This window comes from Podarcis melisellensis (assembly GCF_964234715.1).
Source record: "Podarcis melisellensis genome assembly, chromosome: 8".
Lineage (NCBI taxonomy): Eukaryota > Metazoa > Chordata > Lepidosauria > Squamata > Lacertidae > Podarcis > Podarcis melisellensis.
The window spans coordinates 2,062,955-2,075,231 of NC_138540.1; positions in this window are offsets into that span (position 1 = coordinate 2,062,955).

A 12,277-nucleotide genomic window follows, 5' to 3' on the forward strand; every position below is an offset into this window, starting at 1 on the left:
GAAGGTGCTAGCCAAGATGTCTCGTTCAAAGACTTGAAACTTTAGTAGCAGTGTACACTACATAAAAATAGTGCAGAAATCAGAGGCAGACACCAGAGGTCTTTCCTTGGACTTAAGGTATGGTTAGCCTTGGATTGTTGCCAAAGCTAAAAAATTAAGCTGTCTGCTTCAAAAAGCACAAAGATGCACAAAAACAGACAATTTCCCCCTCACTTGGTTTCTTCTTCAATTGTTTAGTTCATCGGAACAGAGGCAGCAACCACCAGCCACACCTAGGCACATGTGGCAGTTCAGTGCCACTAATGCAGCGGTGTGACTTCACCCCCAGAGGTGCACTCCATTGTCTCAAGACAGACGGAGGCTAGAAACAACAACAACAACAACAAACAACAACAACACCACACTAGCAGCCGGTGCACAGAGTGAGGAACTACCTAGCAGAAAGGGTTGGTACATATAATTTTTATATTTATTTGCTTCCATTTCTCTTCATTTATACTCAAAGCAGTTAATAAATGGGTGAAAACACAGCATTCACAAAATGTTCATTAGAGGTTTTTAAGCAGAGGGCTGGCTGACCACCTAGCAAGGATGTTGTAGGCTAGTGGTGGACTAGATCACTTGGAGATCCCCCTCTGTGATTCTGTAGTATAAGTCAGTTCAATTTGTATCCCCTTTTACAGCTCAACCCAGAATTGGCTTTATTACTTGTATTTGATGGACAAATACTTGGCAACTTTTTAATTCATCAGTTCAAGACTTATTATTGCTAAAAACTGGAAGGTTCTAAAACCCAATCTACAGTATTACAAAGCTGGCATCAAGAAGTGTGGAAACTAATCTGATGGGGAAATACACACACAAAAGCACAGTTATAAGGAACAGAGACAGGCAAGTTCACTAGTAGAGGGAAATTAAGTGGAATCAGATTTATTGTGAGATAAATCATTCTATTGAACTTTCATAAGAATAAGACTTTGGGAAAGCAAACTATTATTGCCAGCATAGAAAGCCAGCAACATCCTGCTTTTCATAAACACATCCAGCTTTAGAAGACAAGGCAAGAGAGGTTAACTGCCCAGCAGGCATGCAAAAGTGTGTTACAAATCTCCAACAGCCAGTTTCTGTAAACAAAGGCTGCATATGTACCATGCATTTAAAGAAGCCTGGGAAATGCAGGGGTGAACACAGTTCCCAGCATTCTGAGGGTGGGGGGGGCCATGTGCTTTAACTGTGCTTCCAATATATGGTGTGTGTGCAGCCAAAATGTGGGGGGGGGAGGGCACACTTTTGCGTAGAGAAATAGTGCAAGTGATTTTTTGTAAGCGACTGAGATTTTATTGCAATCAAGCAGTATATACATCTTGTGATATAAATCAACACATTAAAAATGTGTTTTTCACCTTTTCCCTGCCCACCATTTCACAGTTGATGGGAAGGTTGTCACTTCGTGGAAGAAAATATGCTTTGCTGCAGCGATAACCACACAGGAACAACAGGAAAGCTGATTCACCTTAAATCTCACTTTGGATCTCGGCAGCAGTTTTTATGCAAAAACTGCAGATCAATTGCTCATCCAGGGAAGCCAGGGAGAGAAAAGGGCTCTTTCCATCAGGAAAAAAGTTGGAACGCCCTAGGATGAAATGTCATGCCCTAGCTTTCGCTAGGGAGGAAATCCTGGTGAATCTCCAAAGAGGACATGATTTCCATGTGTGCCCCATCTGTAGCTTTGCCCACGTCAGTCCTAGGCCTTATCACAACACTGGGGAGTCGTCACAGGACAACAATCTGATAGGAGTCACAGAGACACATAATGTATCTGGACCTAGTTATGGCTCCTAACGGGCAGTGATTCAACAACTAGAATCACGATTACCTATTGCTCATGCCAAGGAGAAACTGTATAAGTTAGCCAATAAGTTGTTGGCATGAAATAAGTAAACAGTGAGGAGGACTCCATTTCCAGTACAAAGAGCCTTGTGACTTGCAATAATACTTTTGAAAATGTCAGGGTACAAATAATAGACTGTTACAACTGGATTTTGAAATGTTACCATGTGAAAGCTTTTAAAAGTTGTGGGAAAGTGAGCTAAGGCGGGAGCTGACAGATGAGCAAGATAAAGATGTCACAGACATATGGGGCAAATAAATCTAGCATCAGGATTCCTGTAGCTTCACAAAGTGCAACCAGACTCAAAAGAGATATTGCAGAGATGGGGAAAGTCAGAAATGGCACTCAGAATGACCAGGGGACTGGAGCAAATGCAGGGGGAAGCAGGCAGAAGCTCCAGACGGAATGCAAAATAAATCCAGTCACTGTGGCTCTAAAACTGAACTAATCCTAACATATTCACTCCACTCATTCAAGTTTACTCACAATGAATCATAGAACCAAGACAATAATGCCCATTTACACCACAAAGAACTCGTAACCAGAACTCAGAACTCACCAGCCAGAAACATCATAACCAGACACTGGTATGACCTGTCAAGAGTAAGCATGGACCAATGGTACCAAATAGTATGGGAAACGGCCTTATTAGAAAAAACTAACCAACAAACTGAAACTCACATGGGGACAAATAGAAGAAGACTTTATCACATACACAGCCTTTATCACATACACAGCCCAACAAGACAGTAACAAAAATCCACCAACAGCATACAAATCAATACTGTACAGTGGTACCTCGGGTTACAGACGCTTCAGGTTTCAGACTCTGCTAACCTAGAAATAGTACCTTGGGTTAAGAACTTTGCTTCAGGATGAGAACAGAAATTGCGCAGTGGCGGCGGCAGGAGGCCCCATTAGCTAAAGAGGTGCTTCAGGTTAAAAACGGTTTCAGGTTAAGAACGGACCTCCGGAACGAATTAAGTTCTTAATCTGAGATACCACTGTATGGCTAACCTGATCCAAAACACCCACCCACCCCACTCATACTTGAAAACAAAGACCACCACAGCCAATCACAAATGAACAGCCACCCCCTAGGCCACCCCCAACCTCTCTCACCACCAAAGGAACACAAGCATATAGCAGAGAACCTGCACAAGCGATGCTGACACAAAACCCCATACATATATGAAGTAAAATAGAAACATTGCCACCTGACCCCACCCACCTTTTCCCCTCCACCTCTTTCCCCCTTTTCTTCCTAATGTTTCAACAAATGAAACTGATCTGTAAAAAATGTTACTTGAAAAAAGAGAGAGAGAGACATTGCACATACTTTTGTAAACCAAGAAAATCTTTAAAAAAAATTCATTTAAAAAACCCAATGAATCACAGAATTGCAGAGTTAGAAGGGATCCAGCGGGTCATCTAGTCCAGCCCATCAGGTCCAATCAGCAAAACTGGGCAGCTTCATAGAAGATCCCCTCTTGGAACTCTGGCGCTGGGAAGGGAGCGGATTTTTCTGGTGATGGAAGGGGCCCTTCTTCACGACCAGGACGCCAAGTGGAAAGCTGCCGCGTCATTAGCTAAGAAGCCAAATCGGGTTCTTCACTCTGAGCCTGATGCCAGAGCAGGACCCTCACAGACACCTTTCTTTGAGCCCAGAGAACCACATTCCCCTCCCCCTGTGCCACCAGTTCACTGGCACAGAGAGCACGCCAGGTGGGAGGCCACAGAGGCTGTTACCTGTCCAGTTCAGCCCATGAGAATGACCTGGCCCACAGAACCCACAAGGGGTTCCAAACAGCCCAGCCCTCTGTGTGTCAGGGATTGGGGGGCTGGCCCTCTTAAGCCTCTCAGTGTCATTGCCTCCAGATGAGGGCATGGACTCTGAAGTGGAAGGGTAAGCAGGGCCAGCCCCACAAAGGCTCTCAGGTGAATCTGTGGGGCCAGTGCCCCACCCATTCCTGCCTGGGGATGTGGCACTGCCATTCTCTGACTCAGAGGACTCCGCTGGAGAAGAACAAGAAAGACCAGGGCTTCCCCCACTTTGTTGCAGTAGATTACTAGATTACTGGAGGAGGCTGGGCCCCTTTAGCTAGGGCAACATCTTGCAGCACAGGTGGAGCTAACAATTATGTTGCACCTGCTGCTACTTCTGTAAATGGACTCAGTTTCAGTTTGTTCCTTGCTGGAGCAGCTACAGAGCTTTGTTCTTTAGAGCACAGCCTTCAGAACCTTTACTTACACCCATGTTGGGCCTTGCTGCACAGAGGAACACAACAAACACCCCAGAGGTTACTGAAGGCAGAGCAAGTTGTTCCCTAGGAGCTCTCCACGGTGCTGAGACAACAGGCCTGCCTTGCTCAAAAGTCCTCAGAGGAAATGACTCACTTGAGATGTCTTCCCTGCTTCCTAGACTCCGAGGTGGGACCAGAACAGGGTGGCAGTCTTCCTTGGAAACATAAGAAATGCACTGGGACTAAACTCGACAAACCAAGGATTCAAATTTGGCCTGTTAGGGTATTTTCCCTAAGCTATGCTCACCTGCCTCACAATTGATGGCATACCTGATGTTAGATGTGAGGGCAGGTAGAGACAGGGCTGCCAGTGCACAACTAGGAGCCTTAAAGAGCACTCCCAACTGTGCACCTGGAAAGGAAAGCAGGTGGCAGATTCCCTGTGAAGCACCTTCTCAGTCCACCCAGGCTGGCCACTGGTTCGTCTAGAACAGGAAGTATACAGGGGCTTCCTGTTCTAGCGAAGCAACAAGATCTCACTGAGTTGCGGTGTTGAACCTGGGACCATCTGTGTGCAAAGCAGATGTTCCAACTCCTTTTTTTTTTTAACAAAGCACATAGTTAAACTATGGAATTTGCTACAAGATGTCATGGTGGGCATTATTCAAATCAGTGGCTGCAAGTCATGATGGTTGTACGCTGCCTTGGATGCCAGTTGCTGGGAACAAGAGTTTCATTCATGTCCTGCTCTTGTCCCTGACCCTTTCATGGGTATAAATGCGGGGGAAAGTGTGCATGCCTCACTCCACCCATTAAGCACATTAAGAAGTAAGCAGGCCTCGACTGGTCAAGAGTTGGGCCAAAATGGGCAGAGCCACTGAGATAACAGGCACAGCCCAGCCCTTACTTGTAATTTGCAGGCTGCAATCCTATAGACACTCCCCTGGGAGTAGGATTGAACTCATTTAATTCTGAGTATAGGATTGCACTGTAAATGCTATTTTATGAATATTTGGCTTTATTTCATAAATTTGAACATATTAGGCTGCCTGCATTTGGGACGTGACTGTTCTGCCTCAGCCCTCCACCTCCAGCCTTTCCAAACTGGTGTTTGTGGTGGATCTATTCGAATTTATCAGTTGTTCTAGGATGGGCTCTGATTGCTACCATATTGCTGTCTGGGAGGGGGGTGGGCTATCATACAACAAAAGCTTGACAAAAAAACCACCCTCAGAACATTTGTGGTATGAAAAGTTACAAGGTATGCACTGGTTGGAAATGAATGAGTAGGCCCACCCCAAAACCTTTGCAGGAGCAAACAATACAGTGCTGCTGCTGCTGCTGCTGCTGCTGCTGCTGCTGCTGCTGCTGCTGCTGCAAGGCTATTGAAGAGAAGAAGTCGGTTGCAAATGGCTGCTTAGCAGAGGACCAGCTTCATTGTAAAAGAACCTTGCACAAGAGCTGGACACAGCGCCACCTTTAGTTGAAATAGCCATATAACGATTCCATGATATATAAATGCCATAAATAAACAAATAAATAAAATGGTGTTGAAAGTGGGAATGTGTATGACCACCCAGATCGCATCCTGAGTGCATAATGAAAAGGATGTCTGCAAGGACCCAGGTACTCCTTTAGGTTCCCCACCACAATACTTCTGGCTCCCAGCCTGCAAGAATCCTTTCCGCTTCGCTGCTCAGGGGCAGAACTGAAAAAGAGGAATTTGCTGGTCAATTACAAATTCACATTTTCTCAATCAGTTGCTACTGATGAGTTTCACTGCAACAAAATGCTGCTTCCATTGCTTAATTCCCAAGCCACGTTGGAGAATATCAAAGAACCATGTAATCTTTGTGATATTTTGAGAACTTGCCGTTCCATTAAGCAATTGGATGACATCAGAACATTTTATCTGTGCAGCACACATCTGAAATGGCATTTCCCAGTAGATATGAATGCAGCCGGACAGTCTTTCACCCCTACTCCTCTTATCGGTGTCATTCTAACATTCCTTATGGAAGCCAAGGGAGGGGCCAAAGCCTCTACTACTGCATCATCCTCATTCTTTTTTTAAAAAATAAAAGCATAGGCACATGAGAAAAGCCGGATCAGCCCCACAGCCATCGAGCCCCACTTCCTGTTCTCACAGTGGCCCCTGGATGACGCCAGGAAACCCATGAGCCAAACCTTATTCCATCAGCGCTCTCTGCGCGGGAGACTTCCAGCAACTGGTATTCAGAGCCCGTTTTTGAGCCCTCTGTTCTTTGTGCCCAAATAAGTAGAAGGTTGGTGTGTTTTTTATTTGGTTTTCAGTTTATCCCCAATTTTAATTATTGAATGTGTTAAATAGTTGTTTTTAACTGTTTTACCAATAATTGTATTGTTTCATTTTTTTGTAAACTGCTTTGAGGTGTATACATTTTATGAAATAAATAAAATAAAGTGCAGTGCAGCAATGAAGGCAGGTCATTGTAAGAAGCTTACAATCAGCTCATTTACATTTAAGCCCTACGTGATTTTTCCAGTTCCCCACACAATCAGAATTACACGGAGAGGCAAGGACGGCCACGTTATTGGTCCATGATATGAAAATGCAACTCTGGGGCAGACTCAGAGGAACAAGAGACAGAGCCTGGGAGCCAGTGCCCCCTCTTCATGGACCATCCAGGCCAGAAGATGGAGGACTGCCCAACAGCCCTGGCTCCAAGGTCAGCCTTCCTGGCCAGCCTTCCCCATTCCCAGGGCTGCAGAACAGGGCAGGGGTCCTTTCAGCTCCTTAGAGGGGCAGCAGCGCTAACAGGAGGTATCAGGTCAGTCTCCATAAGGCAGTGCTTCTCAAACTTTGTTCTCTGGGCCACACTTTCAGAATAAAAATTTGCTAGTGCTAGTTTTTTAAATAGATAATAAATACATTGGAAAACAAAATGAAACAACTCCTAGTAGTGCTTGATTTATAACTTGGAACACAACTGTTTTAAAGTATGATCATGGCACATCCAGAAAGTATAAAACAATGCAGCTACATAAGAACATGAATCATTCCTAGAGGTCCTGGGCCCTAAGGAAGTTAGATTAGCCTCAACCAGAGCCAGGGCCTTTTCAACACTGGTGGAACGCTCTGCCTCATGAGACCAGGGCCCTGCGGGATCTCATTTCTTTCCGCAGGGCTTGTAAGACAGAGTTGTTCCGCCTGGCCAGTTTGATTCCCTCCCCCTCTTTTTCCTTTTTCCTCCTGTGATGAGGCTGCATTTTAATGTTTTAATGTTGTATTTTAATCTTGTTTTTAAGTTGTATTCATGCAACTTGTTTTTATTATTGCTTGTTAGCCGCCCTGAGCCCGGCCTTGGCTGGGGAAGGTGGGGCATAAATAAAAATTATTATTTTTATTATTATTATTATTATTATTATTATTATTATTATTATTATTATTCCAGAGGCGTTGACTTATGCCCAAGATTGTGTCTGACGTCATGTGCCTGGCCTGCAATGTGCGGGACATTACATTGTCAGCCCAGAGAGCTGTGGCTTCAATGGCCAGCAGCCCCTCCTCTCCTGCTCAGGAGGAACTGACCACTGAAGCTCTGCTCCATGCTTGGACTCCTGTCCCAATCAGCATTGAGGGGGGCCAGCCAACAGATATTGGGGGAGCAAAAGCACCTCGTCCCCATAGAGTTGGTGGCCCTGAATCATTCCAGAAATATAATTATAAAACGAGTCTCTTAAATATGCACCTTAAGTATGTCTACAAACTCAATGAGAGGTGCAAACTTGTTTTAGCAGGCTAAGCGCCACCCTCTTAATCATTTTGCTTGTCCTTTTCTAAACCTTTTCCAACTCTACAATTTCTTTTTTGAGGTGAGACAACCTTAACTTCACAGTACTCCAAATTATGGTTCCCACCATAAGGAAACTCTGAGCTGAACCCAAATTGAAACTGTACCAACTTTCGGCATGTGATGTTGTCCAACATGGAATGAACAAAAGTCACAGCTGGAAGCGAGGTGGGAGCCTTCCTGCTATTGAGAGAGGAAAGAAAGATATGCTGTGGAACCATAAGAATCCCTGCCCTCGTGCTTTCCTGCAGACAACAGCCTGGACGGCCCTCAAAGAGAAACCTTTTCCATAAACAGGAGCACCTGGCCTAAGCGGAGGTGCAAACCACATAAGATGCAGGAGTCCAGTGACTGGAGCTCCCAAAGCCCCCCCCCCTTTTAACCTTAAATGCAGGTGTGGCATTTAATCCAGATCTGATTGGAGCAAGGACAGCAGTGGAGCAAGGTGAAACATTTCCTTTGCAACATTTTTCCAATTAAATTGGTTGTGGTTATTATTCTGTATTAAGTTACATACAGTTTCCTTGCCGAAATGGCTTCTAGACTCTCAAAGATAGTTATTAAACCTTCTCTGAAGATTATTAGACCTTCAGTAGAAAAAAATTATCCTCCTTTCCCCCCCATTCTAATATCAGCTTGAGTAACAATTCTTTGTGGGGGGAGGTTGAAACCCCTTTCCCCTTGCAACCCTTCTCCAATCAGTTTCTAAAACACACACTATGGCTGTTTTAAGGTACTTAGGAAGCTGCCTTATTCGTCTACACCAGTGGGTCTCAAAGGGTGTGGCAGGAGAAGATGGCAAGTGTGGCAAGAAGATTCAAGGACAATCAAAGAAACATTTAAACATTTATGTGTAGCATAATATAGTACACACACACTTATTTGCAGAACATGGATAGGTATCTTTTCAAAATGAGAGCAAGAGCATCAAGTGAGACTGAGGACCACCCTAGTTCTGATCGAGAATCACCATTCATACAGAGTGCTGGAGAGGCCTATTTTATTCAACACCAGTAGCAGGCCCAATGGGACACAGGTGGCGCTGTGGGTTAAAGCCTCAGCGCCTAGGACTTGCTGATCGAAAGGTCGGCGGTTCGAATCCCTGCTGCGGGGTGCGCTCCCGCTGCTCGGTCCCAGCGCCTGCCAACCTAGCAGTTCGAAAGCACCTCCGGGTGCAAGTAGATAAATAGGGACCGCTTACCAGCGGGAAGGTAAACGGCGTTTCCGTGTGCAGCTCTGGCTCACCAGAGCAGCGATGTCACACTGGCCATGTGACCCGGAAGTGTCTCCGTACAGCGCTGGCCCCTGGCCTCTTAAGTGAGATGGGCGCACAACCCCAGAGTCTGTCAAGACTGGCCCGTACGGGCAGAGGTACCTTTACCTTTACCTTTAGCAGGCCCAAACAAACCTCCAAAAAAGGAAGTTTGTCAACAATATATGGATAGCTATCTGAGTCTCAGTTTCAGGTGGAATGGAGATGACAATGTCCCTCAGCCTATAGGTTTGATCTGTGGTAAGAAGCTTTCAAAGTCCAATATGGGCCCAAACAAGATGAAAAGACGTCAAAATATGGAAATCTGGCAAACATAAATATTTTGAAAGGCTTTTGGAACAGCAGAAATGCCAACTATCACATGTAAAAAAATGAGTAAAAGATAAGATGCAAATATATTCAGTGTGATGAGAGCAAATTTTTATTCTGAAAGTGTGAGAAAAAAGTTTGAGAATCATAGAATCATAGAGTTGGAAGAGACCACAAGGGCCATCGAGTCCAACCCCCTGCCAAGCAGGAAACACCATCAGAGCACTCCTGACATATGGTTGTCAAGCCTCTGCTTAAAGACCTCCAAAGAAGGAGACTCCACCACACTCCTTGGCAGCAAATTCCACTGTCGAACAGCTCTTAGCGTCAGGAAGTTCTTCCTAATGTTTAGGTGGAATCTTCTTTCTTGTAGTTTGGAGCCATTGCTCCGTGTCCGCTTCTTTGGAGAACTACGGTCCTACGCTGACTGGCAGTGACTCTTACTCAACAGAAGGAGTTCCTATATTCTGGGTGCAGACTAGGAACATTTCCTACCTAAGATGTCAAGGATCAGACCTGGGACAGACCCAGCCCAATACATTTTGCTGCTTGAGGCCAAACAGAAAATACCCCTCCCCCACCCCCACTCTTGCTGCTGCCTCCTCCTCTGCTGCCCCTGGAATATTGTGTCCAATTCTGGGCACCGTAATTTAAGAAGCATGTTGACAAGTTGGGACGTGTGCAGAGGAGGGTGACCAAGATGATCAAGGGTCTGGAAACCAAGCCTGATGAGGAACGGTTGAAGGAGCTGGGTATGTTCAGCCTGAAAAAGAGGAGACTGAGAGGAGAGATCCTTTGCCAAGTCTTCGCAGCGGTGGAGCAAGCCGATCGGGCGCCTGGGGCAGCGCATGTGCCACCGCGTCACTCCCAGGAGAGATGCGTGGCTCAGGCGCACTGCAGGCCCTGCAGTGAGTGCCGCCCAGCATTTTGTCACCCCCCTCAGTGGTGACACCCAGGGTGCACCGCCCCCCTTCCTCCGCTCCTGAGCCTTTGCATCTTTTAGCTTTGTAATACAGTCAAAGAAAACACTGCCATTTCATTTGAAAGATATTTGAGTATCATACAGGCATCAGTCCTTCTGGAAACCTCATCATCGACCAAAATAAGAGGGATCAAATGGTCGGTGGCTGTGGCCCAAAAATACCAGGATTTTTTTTCATAGGGAAATCATTGCCTATCTACCTCAAATAACTACTGATTTACAAGATTTCAACTCGGTTTTGAAACTTTTTAACCTTCTTATAACAAACCTCACCACTTTTTTTACATCACCTCCTCAAAAGGCGAAAGTGGCGCATTGCAGTACTGGGGCCCCTTGGTTTAACACCTCTTGCAAACAAGCAAGATCCCTTCTTCATTCTATCTATAATGAATACTAAAACTTTAATGCCCAGGCTCTACCACCCTCCTATTTACAAGCCAAAAGAGCATACAAACAGACTTTAAAGCTGGCCAAACGCGAGTGGTACCAAAAGCGTTGGCGAGCCTTGATTGCGGCCTCTAGATCCCGCAGACCACAGGAATTTTGGGCTCTGATAAACAAAAGAGGAAGGAAGTACCCACTGGCGATTATCCCTGCGCCCACATGGGAACAATTCTTGAGTAAATATTTCTCTTTGGCAGAGGAATCCAACTCACCCATAGAATTCCGAGCCGACCATCTACCTTTGTGGCCCTCTACCGACCCAGAACTGATAATGGACTTGATACTAGATCCGAAAACGGGCAAAGCCCCTGGGCCGGATCTAGTCCCCGCTGAGGCTATTGTCGCGCAACCGAGGTGGTGGGCTGAAATTCTGGCCAAAGCCTTTGATGCAATTAATTCTACGGGGCTTATCCCTAGGTCATGGAAGGAGGCCGTGATCATACCAGTCCATAAAAATGGTTCTTTGCCAAGTCTTCGCAGTGGTGGAGCAAGCCGATCGGGCGCCTGGGGCAGCGCATGTGCCACCATGTCACTCCCAGGAGAGATGCGTGGCTCAGGCGCACTGCAGGCCCTGCAGTGAGTGCCGCCCAGCATTTTGTCACCCCCCTCAGTGGTGACACCCAGGGTGCACCGCCCCCCTTCCTCCGCTCCTGAGCCTTTGCATCTTTTAGCTTTGTAATACAGTCAAAGAAAACACTGCCATTTCATTTGAAAGATATTTGAGTATCATACAGGCAGGTGATGCTCCTGCCCACAAAAGTTTGGAGGTAGGTGTTCAAGTATCACATGTTACCCAAGTGCCCTGTGGTTATTGTGCCCTATGAGCTGGAGTGGGAGAGACGCTTGAACGATTTCCTGAGAAAGCAGCTGTGGGTGGAACTTTTGTACCTACTCAGTGAATGCGGATTCCAAACAGCTCTTGCCAGAACTACTCATTGCTCTCAGCATCACACATACTGTCCCCACCCTGACTGCACATGGTCTCCTACCGGGATCCCAATGACCAAAAAGACACCCTGTTGCTACCAGCAGAAATGTACCACCCTCCCCACATTCTTCCTGAATTGGAGCTATCCAAAATACGTTGGGTATTGAGGAGATGCCCCCCCCCCCCTGCCAGGCTACCATTGCTGTCTGTTGCTTCTTTCTGTGATGCATTCTTGTCTCCCTTGGAAGGTTCTGCAAATGCCAGCCGAAGCCAAAGGGTGTTGCTTTCCTTTCACAAGTGGCCAGCTAATTAGATAAATTCCTGGGATTCCTGGAGGCTGACGGGGAGCCGAGCTGTACTCCTCTCCAGGCCTG